General features: G+C 33.6%; 1 protein-coding gene across 4 annotated transcripts in view; it reads left to right on the top strand.

Annotated features, from left to right (window-relative positions):
- Positions 1 to 15,504, top strand: part of LOC106661724 (DNA-binding protein D-ETS-3-like) — a 248,056-nt gene that overhangs the window by 191,336 nt on the left and 41,216 nt on the right. The gene's annotated exons all lie outside the window — the stretch shown is intronic.

The following is a 15,504-nucleotide window of genomic DNA, read 5'->3' as shown; positions in this document are numbered from 1 at the left end:
ATGGATCAAAACCACCATATTCGTTTAGTTGTCAATTCCTACAAATATAATTGGTAACATTAGTCAAACTGGTACGAAAAAATATGAATGTTTTTGGATTTCTCCAAGACGACAAAATTAGGTTGGTAGAGCGACAAAAGTTATTCCATTTGGACAAGCATTACACCACCTTATTCGTTTAATTGTCAATAATCGCGAACCCGATTGCCAAGATCCTGATTAGTTGATGAACTAGTAAAATTTATTGCATTAACATGGATCTCACCTACGAAATTCGTTCAGTTGTCAATTCCCTCAAATATAATTGTTAACTTGACTCAAACTTGTATTAAAATATATGAATGGATTCAATTAATTAAAGTTTTTAGTTGAGATAAAAAAGTCAGTGTCACGAGCGGGATTCGAGCCCACGACCTTCGGCTAGATACGCCGTTGCTCTACCACTTGAGCTATCGTGACTTCGATCCACTCGGACACTAACTTCCCATCTCAACTCCACCTTTCAAATTTTCCCTCCTTTCGGCTATTTTTCAAATATCGTGTAATCAATTTGATTCTCGGCGACAACTGAAATGGGCACGGAGAGCTTTAATGAAGTATACTCAAATTTTACGTAAGTTAAAATGAAAAAAATTAATAAGTTACAATGAAGTTCACTAAAGCTCCCCGTGGCCATTTGAAGGTCAACATCAGAGCCTATATTAATTTCACTTCATAAAAAATGGCGAAAAAGGTGCGGTTGAGATGGGAAGTTAGTGACCGAGTGGATTGAAGTCACGATAGCTCAAGTGGTAGAGCAGCGGCGTATCTAGCCGAAGGTCGAGGGGTTCGAATCCCGCTTGTGATACCGACTTTTTTATCTCAACTAAAACACCTTAATTAATTGAATGATATTAATTGGTCAAGCGGACCACGAAAACTAGTGAATTTTTATGAATGGAGTTAGATTGCACCAATACATATTTTATTGGTTAAGCGGCAAAATTCGGGGAATTTCGTCATGGCTCACCATATTGAATTGTCAAGTCCTAAAAATCTGACCCAAAACTCTTTGAAAAGTTTATATATTTGAACCAAGCGTTACATTAAGTTGCCTAAAATTTGCTGGTCATTGTTCTTACTCAGCAAGTGTCAATACCTATGAATTAAAACTGCCGACTTGTCCCTAATGATATGAAAATCAATTTACTATAGTTGAGATTGGATATAACCCACGATATTAAATCACATTTGTTTGGTCTTTTATCCATATTCACCAAAATGGTCAATTTCAAGAAATACGATTGCAAACAGCCAAATAATTTCAGGTACTCGCAATAAAATTGTTATTATTGTAGTTTCGATCCACTTACGATAGCATATCCTTTTTGACTATCATCTCATCCCATTGTATATTTCACCAAATATTACTCCAAAATTATCCTAAATCAAAGGTGGTATGAAGAATAATTAATTAAATTTAGGTTATAATTACAAAAAATGAAGTGAAATTAACAGAAGTTTGATATCTAAAAACCATCAGGTGAATTTGTTTCCAACCAACCGTATTCGCTGAACGGCCATTTTTGACAAATTTATACATAAAACTATTGGTTATTCTGTATGCTTGGAAAAGTACGGGCAAAGGTTGAAGATCATATTTCAATTTTTCTCAAAAGAGGAATAAATTGGTTTGAGGGCTCGTCTGCCCTGTGAAGCTGGCGTGTCGGATTGCGGTTAGGGCGGTGATCAGGGCGGAGGGTTTTGATTGTGGAAGATCAAAGGGAGAGCCCGGGGCGAATCTTCACGCCAAACAAGCCTTTCTAGGACACTTGATAATGTTTAGCTTTGACGCACAGCCACAGCCCCCCCGGCCAATCTGGCTAACCAACCGGCCAAGCGTGTAAACCGAAAGGGTGCTCTGACGATGTGCCCCGGATTGTCGGAGAGAAAAACAAGGGAATATAAATTTTAAATTCAATTCGGCATCAACAGTTCGAAAAAATTGCACGGCTTTTTCCTCACCTTTAGAAGCATCAAAAACGATGGGATGCTTTATAAATATTTGATTGTTGCAAAAAGCAATGAAGCATTTTAACAAAAAACAAAGTCAAATATATACTTAAAATAATTTCTCCAGCCTAAAGTTGTACAACATAAGCCGGATTTCACTAATTCAAACGAGCTTGGTTTAATTATGATAGGCTTACCTGTAAGTTAGTGATCAGGATGCGTTCATGACAACTTACGCATCCCTGATCTCTAACTTGCCGGTGATATCCTGACAGTCCTTCCTTCTTATGATTTGCTTAGGCAGAATGTACTGAAAAGAGGTTCAGTTTCTCTTCTTTCTAAGATATGAAATATTGGATCTAGCCAGATGATACTCTAAGCTACAAAGTTGCCAAATGTTCTGGGTGAAAACCTCCTGCAATAATTTTTATTCTATACATTAAAAAATACAAGGCCATCCATTTTGTTTTCCAACTGCCATTCAATTATCTGACAGTGTCTTGTTTGGCCGTACTGTTCTAGGACCCGACTTGATAGATACCAAGCTTTCCAATGTTTTTGCCTCCTGGACTTGAAGTTCATATTCATACTACATACAGCTACCTACCTAATTTTTCCAATTATTCGCAATTCCCTCTCAGAATAATATATTATAAATTCTCGTATTACGCAAGATTTCGTTCTTACACATTGCATTATACAGTGGAAATTCCATTCTTAAACAACCACCCTGACTTATGCCGACTATACTGCTCAAGTCAATCTGATCTTTTCTGCTCGAAACCTCCAAAAACACCTCAAACTACTAGAATCTTGTGAAAATAAAACGGTAAAATTTAACTTTAAAAAAATTTCATTCAAATATCCGTCGCTCTCCCCAAACAGATACCACCTCGTCCCTCTCAACTGCGGAAAAGATATACAATACAAAAGACTTTTCAGGTGTTACCTGAAGTTTTCTTTAGTTGTGTTACAATAAGATTTTAGATAAACCTAAGTGCTACTCCCACAGATTTTTCTGTGACCGTGTAAAGAATTCGATATGTATAAAAGTTATTGTAAAACAGAATTAAAAAAAAAAATCAAAGAAAACACGGTTTCTGCCGAAATTGCCCTACAAATAAATAAATTTGTAATATTTCGGCTAGATACGCCGCTGCTGTACCACTTGCGCTATCGTGACCTCGATCCTTTTAAAGGAGGGAAAATTCAAAAGGTGGGGTTGAGATGGGAAGTTAGTGTCCGAGTGGATAGAACACACGATAGCTCAAGTGGTAGAGCAGCAGAGTATCTAGCCGAAGATCGTGGGTTCGCATCCCGCTCGTCATACTGACTTTTTTTATCTCATCTAAAAACCTTAATTAATTGAATTATATTTTANTGTAATCTATTTGATTCTCGGCGACAAATGAATTGGCCACGGAATTTTTAAATCATTAAAAAATAAGCTTAAGAGATGGTATGAAACATAAGAATGTAACGTAAAATTCTTCTATATTTGAGAATTGTTTAAATTAAATTTAAAACTTTTAAAGTTAAAAATTACATACATTTTGTTACAAGATAAATTTGTTATTTACAACAATAAAGCCAGTATTAAGTAAACATTTTCACTATTTTTTTAAATTAATGTTTTTAAAATCCTTTATTTTTTATTTAATTTTATCAGAGAGAGAGAGGTGCACAAGGGGGCATTCTTGGTCCCATCCTTCATATGATTTATACTTCTGACTTACCCATCCTAATACCATCATCACTTCATAGGTGGAATACCGCGAATTTGTCTTCTGAATCGAATCTTGACCAAGCTATTCCTCCAACAAGAAAATTTTGAGCACTACAGCAAATTGGAAGGCAAGACTAAATAAAGAAAAATGTTTCCAGTGTACTTTCCCATTGGGGGGAAAACAGTCTTCCCCTTCACTGTACATAAACAACAAATAGATTTCCGTTCAAGCCAAGTATTTAGGACTGAGAATAACTAGATAGCAGACTGGAATTTCCACACAAGAGATGAAAACGTGTTAGACAACTACGAAGACGTCTAGGATCGAAATCCGTCTAAACTAACCAAAACTACTGACCACTTTAGACATACGGACTGTGGGGAACATCCAGCCTTTCTAATCCTTTCAATCCAATGTTTTACGACAAATCGTCAAAGCTCCTTGCTATGTCATTTACCTCCACAAAGCCCTCAATCATCATTTTGTCAACGAACCGGCCCCGTTCCCGATCCTAAAAACTCCACAGCACTTCGATCCATCCTAACCAAACGTTTCAAACCCCATTTACGCATTGCCATCCCGAGAACCCGCCACGTCGCTATTATTTTATATTTTAAAAAATCATGAATATACTGGAATTTTACTTTATGTGATTGTATTTCATATCACTTCCTAACATTGTAATTGAGTTACATATTTCTTTCAAATTACATTTATAGCAATTTTATCAAAATATTTTTCAACATTTTTTTCATTTTTCAATAAAAAAATATATATATCTCACGAGATAATAATCAGTAATGATACAAAATAAAATACAAATAATTTTTGTTAAAATTAATATTTAAAGATAAAGATTTAATAGGTTTTAACTTAATGTTGGCAGCTAAAAATAAAACATCAAGAACTAACTGGAAATTAAAAAAATGTTAATTAGTTAAAGTAGGTTGATTTGACGGAAAACCTACATTATAATTGTTACATATTTCTTTCAAATTAAATTTATAGCCAATTTATCAAAGCATTTTACATTTTTTCCATTTTTAAATGAAAAAAAAATACATCCCCACGAGATCATAATCAGTAATGATACAAAATAAAATACAAATAATTTTTAAAAAGTGTTTTCAATTAATTAAGGTTTTGGCTGAGATAAAAAAGTCTGTGTTGTTGTACATTTTGAATTTAAATAAAGGTGGGTTGAGATGGGAAGTTAGTGTCCGAGTGGATCGAAGTCACGAGCTCAAGTGGTTAGAGCAGCGACGTATTTAGCCGAAGGTCGTGGGTTCGAGTCCCGCTTGTGACACTGAATTTTTTATCTCAACCAAAACCTTAATTAATTGAAAAGAATTTATTTAGTCAAGCGGACCACGAAACCTAATAAAATTGAAAAAATCTGTTTACTTTTCTCTTGTAACTACTTTTTTAAACAAGCTTTTCTTCTTTTATTATTGCTGCATAATACAGGATATAATCAATAGCGCCTGATTGAATATTGAAACTTTGACACGATATTCATTCAGAACAATATGACTCTTAGATAATAAAATAAGCATAAAAACCGTTTTGTGTTCATTCTAAAAAATAGAAAATTTTTGGAACCGAAGGGTTTTGAAGTTCCTGGCGAAGAAAATCATCAAAAATGTTATGGTTAACCTGATCATTTATTCAAGGGTTCTTTCTGGCAACACCTGCAAGACGAACCCCACGATTGGCATGACTGTCTTGCGATGATAATCTAGAACTTCCGCATTATATTGTTATTATACATTGATGACCGCATGTAGTTTTAGCCAGGCCGACAATGGATGAACAATGTGCTTAAGACAAAAACCGAAAATATAATAGGCGTTTAACGAAACCATCGAGTGTGACCAAGGGCTGTCACGGTGGGGTGGTTGAAAATCTGTGATTGACACGGCACGAGCCAGGAAATTAACGACACACTCAGATAAGCCGAGGCACTTTAATGCCATTGTCCCCGTCAAGGCGGGATTTTTTCAACGCGGTCGATACATCCAGCCCTCTTTATTAAGACACTCTCTAAAACTGATAACGGAGCTTATCTGAACAGAATTTTGTCTCGATGATCGGTTTACAATATGGCAACAGAATTTTAACATTCATAATTAAACGTAATTATTTATTATTGAAAATATTGTTTTTTATTAATTTGTCGAGAGATTTCCTCTTATAGTCTATGCGGTCATGAACCTTTGTTAGGATGGTTAACTACAGTGCACCAGTTTCTGAAAAAATTTTAGTAGAGGTTTGATCATCTTACGTACAGCCCACGTCGGAGAAGTTACACAAACACACATAAAATGACTAAATGACTGTTGGAGGAAGGGTCTTTCTAAAAAACCGTAAGGGCAAATCTTACCCGGTGCTAGATGCCGATGTGATAGGTTTCTCACGTCTGTGTCCCCAAAAAATGAATATCAACTCCAAGAATTTATTAAATCAAATTAATATTATTAATAGAATAAATTATGGGTGAGGTTTTACTGAAATCCGATATCGGTTGAGAAGATAAAAAGAAATGTACGAGATAGGCGGAAAAATGAAAGTTAACAAATGGGTGTTAATAAAGTTAACGATTTCACATCCTACATGTATTTGTAAAATTTAAACAATGTAAATCCCAGGCCCTGAAGATGATCTCGATATAGATCGAAACGTTGTCACGATAAAGAAAATGTTTTTCTAAAACCTACGTCACACCAGACCGCATCTCACTATCTCCGAATAATTAATGCAGTTAATATTGAAAATGACAAACAATTTATTAATCCTTCTGGAAATTATCTGAAGCAATGTAATGTTATCGTTCGACTTCAGAGTACAAAATAAATGAAACAACAATAAAACCAACATGCAATATTTTCTGCCGAAAAAAATTAAAATTAAACTAACAAAATGGGTACAATCAAACAAAATAATAAAATAAAATAAATTATAAATTGCAATTTAAAATATTTTAATCCATTGATTAACAAGTGTTGACCACGAAAAAATACCAGATCCGGATAATCTTAGATTAAGTTTGAATTTAGTCCATTTTATCTGAATATGAACAGAAATTAACAAAGAATTATTACTAAATATTAAAGTAGAAATTAACAAAAAATTAACTATTAGAATTTGGGAACGAAACTAAACAAACTAATCTAAAACAAGAGAGTGGATAATGTAAAATTAATACTTGTTTCTTAAATTAACCACTGTGCACATTTGAGTTGAAAAAAATGCTTAAGCAAGCTTGAATGCAAAATTATAACGAAAAAATATAAATACAGATTTTCAATTAATTAATCTTTAAGTAAGGTTTTGGTTGAAATAAAAGAATCAGTGTCACGAGCGGGATTCGAACACACGACCTTCGGCGAGATATGCCGCTGCTCTACCACTTGGGCTATCGTGACTTCGATCCACGACACTAACTTCCCATCTCAACCCCACCTTTTCATTTTCCCTCCTTTTTGCCATTTTTTAGATGTCGTGTAATCTATTTGACTCTCAGTGACAAATTTTGAACAAAGTATCTACCCACATAACAGATTTCTGTCATGGATGTTGTTCATGCATTTTGGTAAATTCTTTTTTTAAAGTATTATGTAGTTCGAAGCCAATCTGCAATCTTTGTATTATCTAACTATAAAAGTATCTGACATGAATAGAAGTTCTCTAAACCTTTGTGTTGAAGTACAGTAGAAGAAAACTGTTTTGTCTATGCCAATGAACACTGCTTACAGTTTTTCTCATACAGTCCTCTCTCTACCTTCTGTACCATTCTTTGATAAATAATTTTTGTCCGTTGGATGTTACCTATTACCACAAAATGCTTTATATGGTTTATATCAGTAACCGAGATGGAATATATATTGGAGCACTTGGCAGAAACTACTAGGTCTACTCCATGCATCAGGGGAGATCGAAGTACAGAATTTTTATTTATTTATTTTTTTATAGCCATAAGTAATGAGAGATTTCGATCCTAGAAGCCTTTATAGTTGTTTACACTCTTAGTTAGTTGTAGTATTTTAAATTAATTAAGGTTTTGGTTGAGATAAAAAAGTCAGTGTCACAAGCGGGATTTTCTAACTACTTGAGCTATCGTGACTTTGAATTTTCCCTCCTTTTTGGCATTTTTCAAATGTCCTGTAATTTATTTAATTCTCTTAAAGCCAAAGGGTGGGGTTGAGATGGGAAGTTAGTGTCCGAGTGGATCGAGGTCACGATAGCTCAAGTGGTAGAGCAGCGGCGTATCTAGCCGAAGGACACTGACTTTTTATCTCAACTAAAAACCTTAAATAATTGATTCCCATTAAATAAAAACAATCATAAATGTAATTCTTAAACGGGTCTAGTCAATAAAGAAAATATAAAGAAATTGATACAACACTTAATAACTACTCCAACCTTTCTTTTGTATGATATAAAAATAAACTAATATTATTTCAGTACTGATTCCAATAACGTATTTCTCAAAACTATATTAGTGAAGAAAAAATGATCGAAATTAGCTTAGTTGGATGAAAATACTCTCCTCTGGAGCAACGATAAGTATTTACGAATTGCATCGATGAAAAAAAAATGAGCCCCATAGTTTGCTATTCATGCTGAACAACTACCTTTTCCAAGCATATATCTTGCTAAATTCGGAGAAATCAAGGAGAATCTAACACCTTTTATGATGGCGTCTAGTTTTTTTAAAAGATCCGAAATTGAATTTAAAAATAAACAATGAAACCAACGTCTCAACTACTTAATCAGTAAGCGCCTTGATGGCGTATTTGGTAGATATCTTAAGAAATTAGAATCAAGAAAATCCATATCGTATTTTAGTTACCATAAATCGATATTCTCTGTTCCTAAATACGAAGAACCATTATTGACCATAAATTGAAATTTGAATATTGATTCCAAACGAAACATGTTTTTAAAGGTGGACCTTTTTCAGGAAGTTTCTGTAGTGGGAGTGTGAGATACATCGTGATATTTTAAGAATATTCATATCGTATTTTAGTTACCATAAATCGATATTTTCTGTTCCTAAATACGAAGAACCATTATTGACCACAAATTGAAATTTGAATATTGATTCCAAACGAAACATGTTTTTAAAGGTGGACCTTTTTCAGGAAGTTTCTGTAGTGGGAGTGTGAGATACATCGTGATGTTTTTCTTGATGTGTGTGTTTGAGTTTTGTCCGATTTGTTAACGTTATTTTATTCACCTTTGTTAACGTTTTCGGCGGTGTAAATATTTTGGGTGCAATTCATTTGTTTGCTGATTGACTGTATTTAGTGATCAATAGAACGTGCTCAAAATAATAAACTGTTCGTAAGATTGGGTTACAGTTTAGTAATATTCAGTCCTGGTAATGCTTTCTGATGACATGTTTTTGAAATTTAATCCATTCAATAATCATGAAGCAGTACATTTATTTAATTTTTTTAAACGAAATAAAAAGACACAATTGTGGTTAGATTTCTTGAAAAGCAATCCTCAAAACTTTTCCTGACTCGATATGAATAGAGAGAGAATAGAGAGAAAATAGAGAGAGATAGATAAATAGATAGACAGATAGATAGATGGATAGATAGATAGATAGAGGGATAGAGAGAGAGAGAGAGAGAGAGAGAGAGAGAGAGAGAGAGAGAGAGGGAGAGAGTGAGAGAGAGAGAGGGAGAAAGTGAGGGGGGAGAGAGAAACATTATTATGTCCTCGAAACAGGTTCCCTTTAGAACAACAGAAAAAAGTACAAATATAAAAATTAGCGAGAGCTACAAATATATAAAATAGTGAGCGGGAGAGAGAGAGAGAGAGAGAGAGAGAGAGAGAGAATAGATGAGAAGGATTAATAGAAAGGTGGATAGAGTGACAGAAAGTGAAAAATTCAAAAAAGGGATAAGTTACGTAATACAATAGAAGTGAAAATATATTGAAGATAAATAAATGGCCAAATAGAGAGAGTGACAGGAAGTAAAAAATTTAAAAAAGAGATAAACTACATAGTACAGATAGAAGTGAAAATATATAGGAGATAAATAAATGGCCAAATAGAGAGAGTGACGGGAAGTTAAAAATTAAAAAAAAGAGATAAACTACATAGTACAGATAAGAGTGAAAATATATAGGAGATAAATAAATGGCCAAAAAAAGAGAGTGATAGAAAGTGAAAAAATTAAAAAAGGAATAAATGAGATAAAACAGGTAGAAGCAAAATATAGAGGAAATAAATGGCTAGATAAATAGAAGACAGAAGGTGATGTTGAGAGAAAGAGAGATTGATTAACTGATTAATGCAAAGTAAGGTCTAACCTTTCTTCTACTTAACATGTTGCAGAGAGAGAGAGAGAGAGAGAGAGAGAGAGAGAGAGAGAGAGTGAGTGAGAGGGAGAAAGGAGAGTAAGAGAGTGAGCGAGAAGAGAGATGGAGAAAATAGGGTTACATGAAAGAAAAAAGAGTGAGAAATTTTAATTAGAACGTAGAAAACTTTTAATTGAAAATGTTAAAGAAAGAGTGAGCTCTTACCACTCATTCTCTTTTCTCTCTATCCTTTTAATTGTAGTACTATTTCATTTTAGCTCACTCTTTCTTGAACTTTAACTGTAACCAGTTTTGGTTCATCACGTTGTTTAGACGTTCTCACTTTGTAATAATTAACATGGATTACAAAAAGAAATGAAAATGTGAGGAGTTTTCGACGCGAGCCGCGAAAAGGGGGTGCACCCGACGCTTCCTGGAACCGACCTCAATCCTCTCGTATTCCGCCCCCGATGTTAGACAAGGTGTCTGACTTGTCGGATATTGGGTCGCCCCGGGGGTCGTGTATGGTCGACCACCCTCTTTATGAAGTTGACTCTGCCTCCCCAACGATAAATAGACTTTGTAGCATATTGCTACTGCATCACGTGCTACCAGTGCAAACATTCCCACACCCCTTTATTGGAAGATCGTCTTAAAAAAAAATACACGAAAAAACAGAGGGTCCCCTACTAACAACAAAGATGGGATTTGTTTTTAAACAGCGAAAATTTGCAATCACAGCATAGTAAATTGCATTTACACAAGGTTTCATCTTTTAAAATAATTTTTTTGTTCAGTTTTCCTAAACAATAATAATTTGAAGTTTAGATATTACTGGACAACAACCAGTTGCTGTTCATCACGCAAAAAACGTAAAATTCTGCAAATATTTCACTCAAATTTTTATCAATACTATCATATTTTCTTTTTTCTTAATTTTACTAGCATGTCGTTGTTCTCTCAATTCAAATTACTGGCAAAAGAACAAGAAGAAACACATAAATGCAAGCATATAATATATAAAGGTTTCACCCAGCCACTAGTGAGAGTGTTCTCTTAATTTTTTGCATTCATCATCAATTCGGTAATCTTTTTGTTACAAGATAAATAATTTATTTACAAAAAAGGAGATTATCTACTACAAATTAATATGTGCAAAGTATCTAAGCTGTAGGCACAATCTAAAAATAAAACAAATGTGTAAATTAAAAATTATTGACGCTCAAAATTTTGTACAGATGTCTTTTTCGGTACAAGATTTATTAGAAAAGTTGATAATAATCGCAGTACAACAACGTTTTAAACCTTGAACCTCCAATTTTCCCTATTTATAAACAGATAATCGACAATCACCGGAATGAGAGATCCAGTAGTTTCAGACTATCTGCAAATATAGCTTCAAGTCACTTGTTATGGCCAATGCCGTAACATTGGTCCTCCGGGCCGGATAAAAAAAATCAGTCCATTAAAATATTAAATTTGTACGAATAAAATCAATATTGTTTTAATTAATCCTCTTTTTCCTAAAAGAGATAAGGCGTGGGACCACTAACCTTCCGGTAATTTTATCCTTATTCTTTCTAGATCTAAAGAAGGAAGATCTAAATGATTGTTAATTATTTCATTTGTGTATTAACTTTGTTTATTTCACTTAATCAGAACAACGAGTGAGGAGCCTAGCAGAATTCCTGAACAGACAGGACAGAATGCTCAAAATTATGTTTAGCTTAAATCAAAACGTGAGCAGCTATTTACTCGGGTTCAAACTTATCACAAAACGATGAAAAAGGTGAACAAAACCAACTCCTCAAGCTACGCCCATATATGAAAAATTAAATCGTTTGGAATCTACTTTGGAAACTATACAAGAATAATCGATTTTAACGCAAAACTGCAGTATCCCCAACAGGGACTAGGCATAAATTCTGTTCAAAAATCCTTCGACGATTTATTTTGCGAAATTCGGAGATTATATCTTAGTGTTTCTTCCGCAAGTTCTCCTCCCAAAAATGAAACTCCATAGTCATGGAAGAATGGCAGTAACATCTTGCCCGGAGGACCAAACTTATCACCTGAAATGTAGAGATTTTGTAATTATTGGTCATTCTTAGTCCATACCAAATTTTAAGTAGTACCAATTCTCACTCTTTCTTTCCTCTCTCATTTCTATCTATATATATATATATATATATATATAGTAACGATTTTTATTAGTGTTTATTTAAGAAAAACCAGTTTCTTTTCTGAATTCTCTCCATTCTTTCGTACTTTGATTTTAATTAATTACTTTCTGTTACAAACATTTGACCTCATTTTTAGATTTAGCACCGAATTTACTTTTATATGGTCCTATTTTGGTTTAAAAATTGTGTTATTATTTACAAAATAAATGTACAAACTACATATAATTCACAAAATGGTAATTTTCGGTCAACTTTATCTTCTATATAAGTATATAATTTCTTTATGAACTTTGTATATAATCCATTCACTAGTTTTCGTGGTCCGCTTGACCAATTAATATGTTTCAATTAATTGAGGTTGTTAGTTGAGATAAAAAAGTCAGAAAAAGTCAAAAAGTTGAAAAAAGGCAAAAAGGATGGAAAAGTCAAAAGGTGGGGTTGAGATGGGAAGTTAGTGTCCGCGTGGATTGATGTCACGATAGCTCAAGTGTTAGAGTAGCGGCGTATCTAGCCGAAGGTCGGAGGTTCGAATCCCGCTCATGACACTGACTTTTTTATCAACTAAAAACCTTAATTAATTGAAAGATTTATATATACATATTTTTCTTTTATTTGAGTCACTTTCTTCGGATTTATCTGTTTCGGACTTCTGTTTATTTTTCACATTATCATACTCTACCAATAGTACACTGTTTCTAATTTATTCGCTATTCACTTATTCCTTCCTCTCTCTCTCTCTCTCTCTCTCTCTCTCTCTCTCTCTCTCTCTCTCTCTTGCTCTCTTTCTCTCTCAAATGTCAGTCTATGTCTACCCCCTCATATCTATATTTTTCCTATCCAACTTTTTCATAGATTCTTTGTTTAACTATGTTGTGATACGTGCATTTGTGTTGAAAAGTAACGTGTATTCTCACATTTCTCCAAATTATTTCTATCAATCAATCTTTCTCTCTCGATATCTATCCATCTTTTTCTCTGGGAATAGAAGAACAAAATGATAATTATTAATACTTGTATAATTATAATAGTGCTATAATTTTACATAAATACTGTAATATAAAAGTAGTACATGTATAGCTATAATAATAAGGGGATAACTATAATTATCCAAATCAGCCCATAAAACAAAGTAATCATCATTTTTTTGAGTAGCACGCATGAAATATTGAGACGCGGGATGGTCGGATCTTGTGGGACAAAAAGGGCTGTGTTTCAAAATAAATTTGAATTTTTGGCATTGGTTATTGTGATTTTCGTGGCCTTTTTTCGCCGATCAACATCATTGACTGATATTATGAGTCAGATTTTCATACTTTTAGATCTAGATTTAAAAAAAGTGAAATTATGAGTTTAAATTTTCTTTTGGATTAACGTTATTTCCAATTTTTTCCTTTTATTGGTTTGGCTAGATAGATCATCCCCCAGCTTAACACCGCCTGTCTTGCTTATTTAAATTAACCTCTGCTTATTTCTCGGGTTTTACGAGGAAAAATCATTTCTTCTTTGATGACCACACATTCTCCCAGATGATCGTTATTACCGAAGGTCAGCATGCAAATAAGCCATTTGGCTAAGATATCGTGGCCCACATCGCTCAACACAAAATAATGTCGTAAATAGACTAACAACAATGCCTACGTCTAAATTCCCTTATAACTGCTAATAATTTATTAAATTCTCTAGTTTTCATGGTGCGCTTGACCAATTAATATCTTTCAATTAATTAAGGTTTTTAGATGAGTTAAAAAAGTCAGTGTCACGAGTTGGATACGAACCCACGACTTTCGGCTAGATACATCGCTGCTCTACCACTTGAGCTATCGTGACTCCGATCCACTCGGACACTAATTTCCCATCTCAACCCCACCTTTTGAATTTGAAAATGGCAAAAAGGAGGGAAAATTCAAAAGGTGGGGTTGAGATGGGAAGTTAGTGTCCCAGTGGATCGAAGTCACGATAGCTCAAGTGGTAGAGCAGTGGTATGGTATCATGCCGAAGATCGTGGGTACGAATCCCGCCCGTGCCGCTGACTTTTTTGTCTCAACTAAAAACCTTAATTAATTGATTCCCATTAAATAAAAACAATCATAAATGAAGTCATCAAACGGGTCTAGTCAATAAAGAAATTGTTACAACACTTAATAACAACTCCAACCGTTGTTTTGTATGATGTAAAAATAAACTAATCTTTCTTCAGTACTGATTCCAATAAAGTATCCCTCAAAATTATATTAGGGAAGAAAAAATGATCGAAGATAGCTTGATTGGATCAAAATACTCTCCTCTGGAGCAACGATAATTATTTACGAAATGCACCAGATGAAAAAAATGTGCCACACAATTTGCTATTCGACGAACATCACAACGACACTGACTTTTTTATCTCAACTAAAAACCTTAAATACTAATAATTTATAATGCTAGTCAGGCTAATAGCTCAATTAAAATTATAAACTCGTAATATCTTAAATATAATGGACGAACGAGTCAAAAAAATTTGGCTCAACCAGCACGGATTAATTGATATAATGTTCCTGACAAAAAATTAATTAATTTCTAAACATTTACATATATATAACAATTAATTAAGGTTTTTAGTTGAGATAAAAAAGTCAATGGCACGAGCGGGATTCGAACCCACGATCTTCGGCTAGATACGCCGCTGCTCTACCACTTGAGCTATCGTATCCGTATAGCTGGGACACTAACTTCCCAACTCAACCCCACCTTTTGAATTTTCCCTCCTTTTTGCCATTTTTCATCTCAACTAAAAACCTCAATGAATTGTAATATATTAATTGGTCAAGCGGACCACCAAATTAGTTAATTTACATATATATTTTCTCTTTTCGTTTTCTCCTCTATTTATTTTATCTCTTTACAACACAGTGATTAGAATATAAAATTTTGAATAATAAAATCTTAATTAATCTGAATGAAAACTCATCATCCTATTTTATTTAAGGTTTTACTATTATTTATTACCATTTGACATCTAGTGCGAAGAGTACAATTTTATAAAGTTACTGGGCTAAATTGCAAGCCGAACAACTTTGAACTTTTGAATAGTTTTATTTGTGTCAGAATGTCAAAATGTCGTTTTTGGTTGAAAACAATGAGATATATTTTTTAATTAATTTTAATGTTTTAAATGGGATGGATGTAAATGGATTGAGGCATATGCTTGATTAGTTATTTATTGTAACTCTAGCCTTGATTAAATTAAAAGTGTTATGACAATCTGAGGAAGATAAATAATAGATAAATAAAGGGAGTAAAATAAATGT

Source organism: Cimex lectularius, unplaced genomic scaffold, assembly GCF_000648675.2.
Source record: "Cimex lectularius strain Harlan isolate CLEC.00 unplaced genomic scaffold, Clec_2.1 scaffold317, whole genome shotgun sequence".
Classification (NCBI taxonomy): Eukaryota; Metazoa; Arthropoda; class Insecta; order Hemiptera; family Cimicidae; genus Cimex; species Cimex lectularius.
This window is presented reverse-complemented; position numbering and strand designations above follow the sequence as displayed.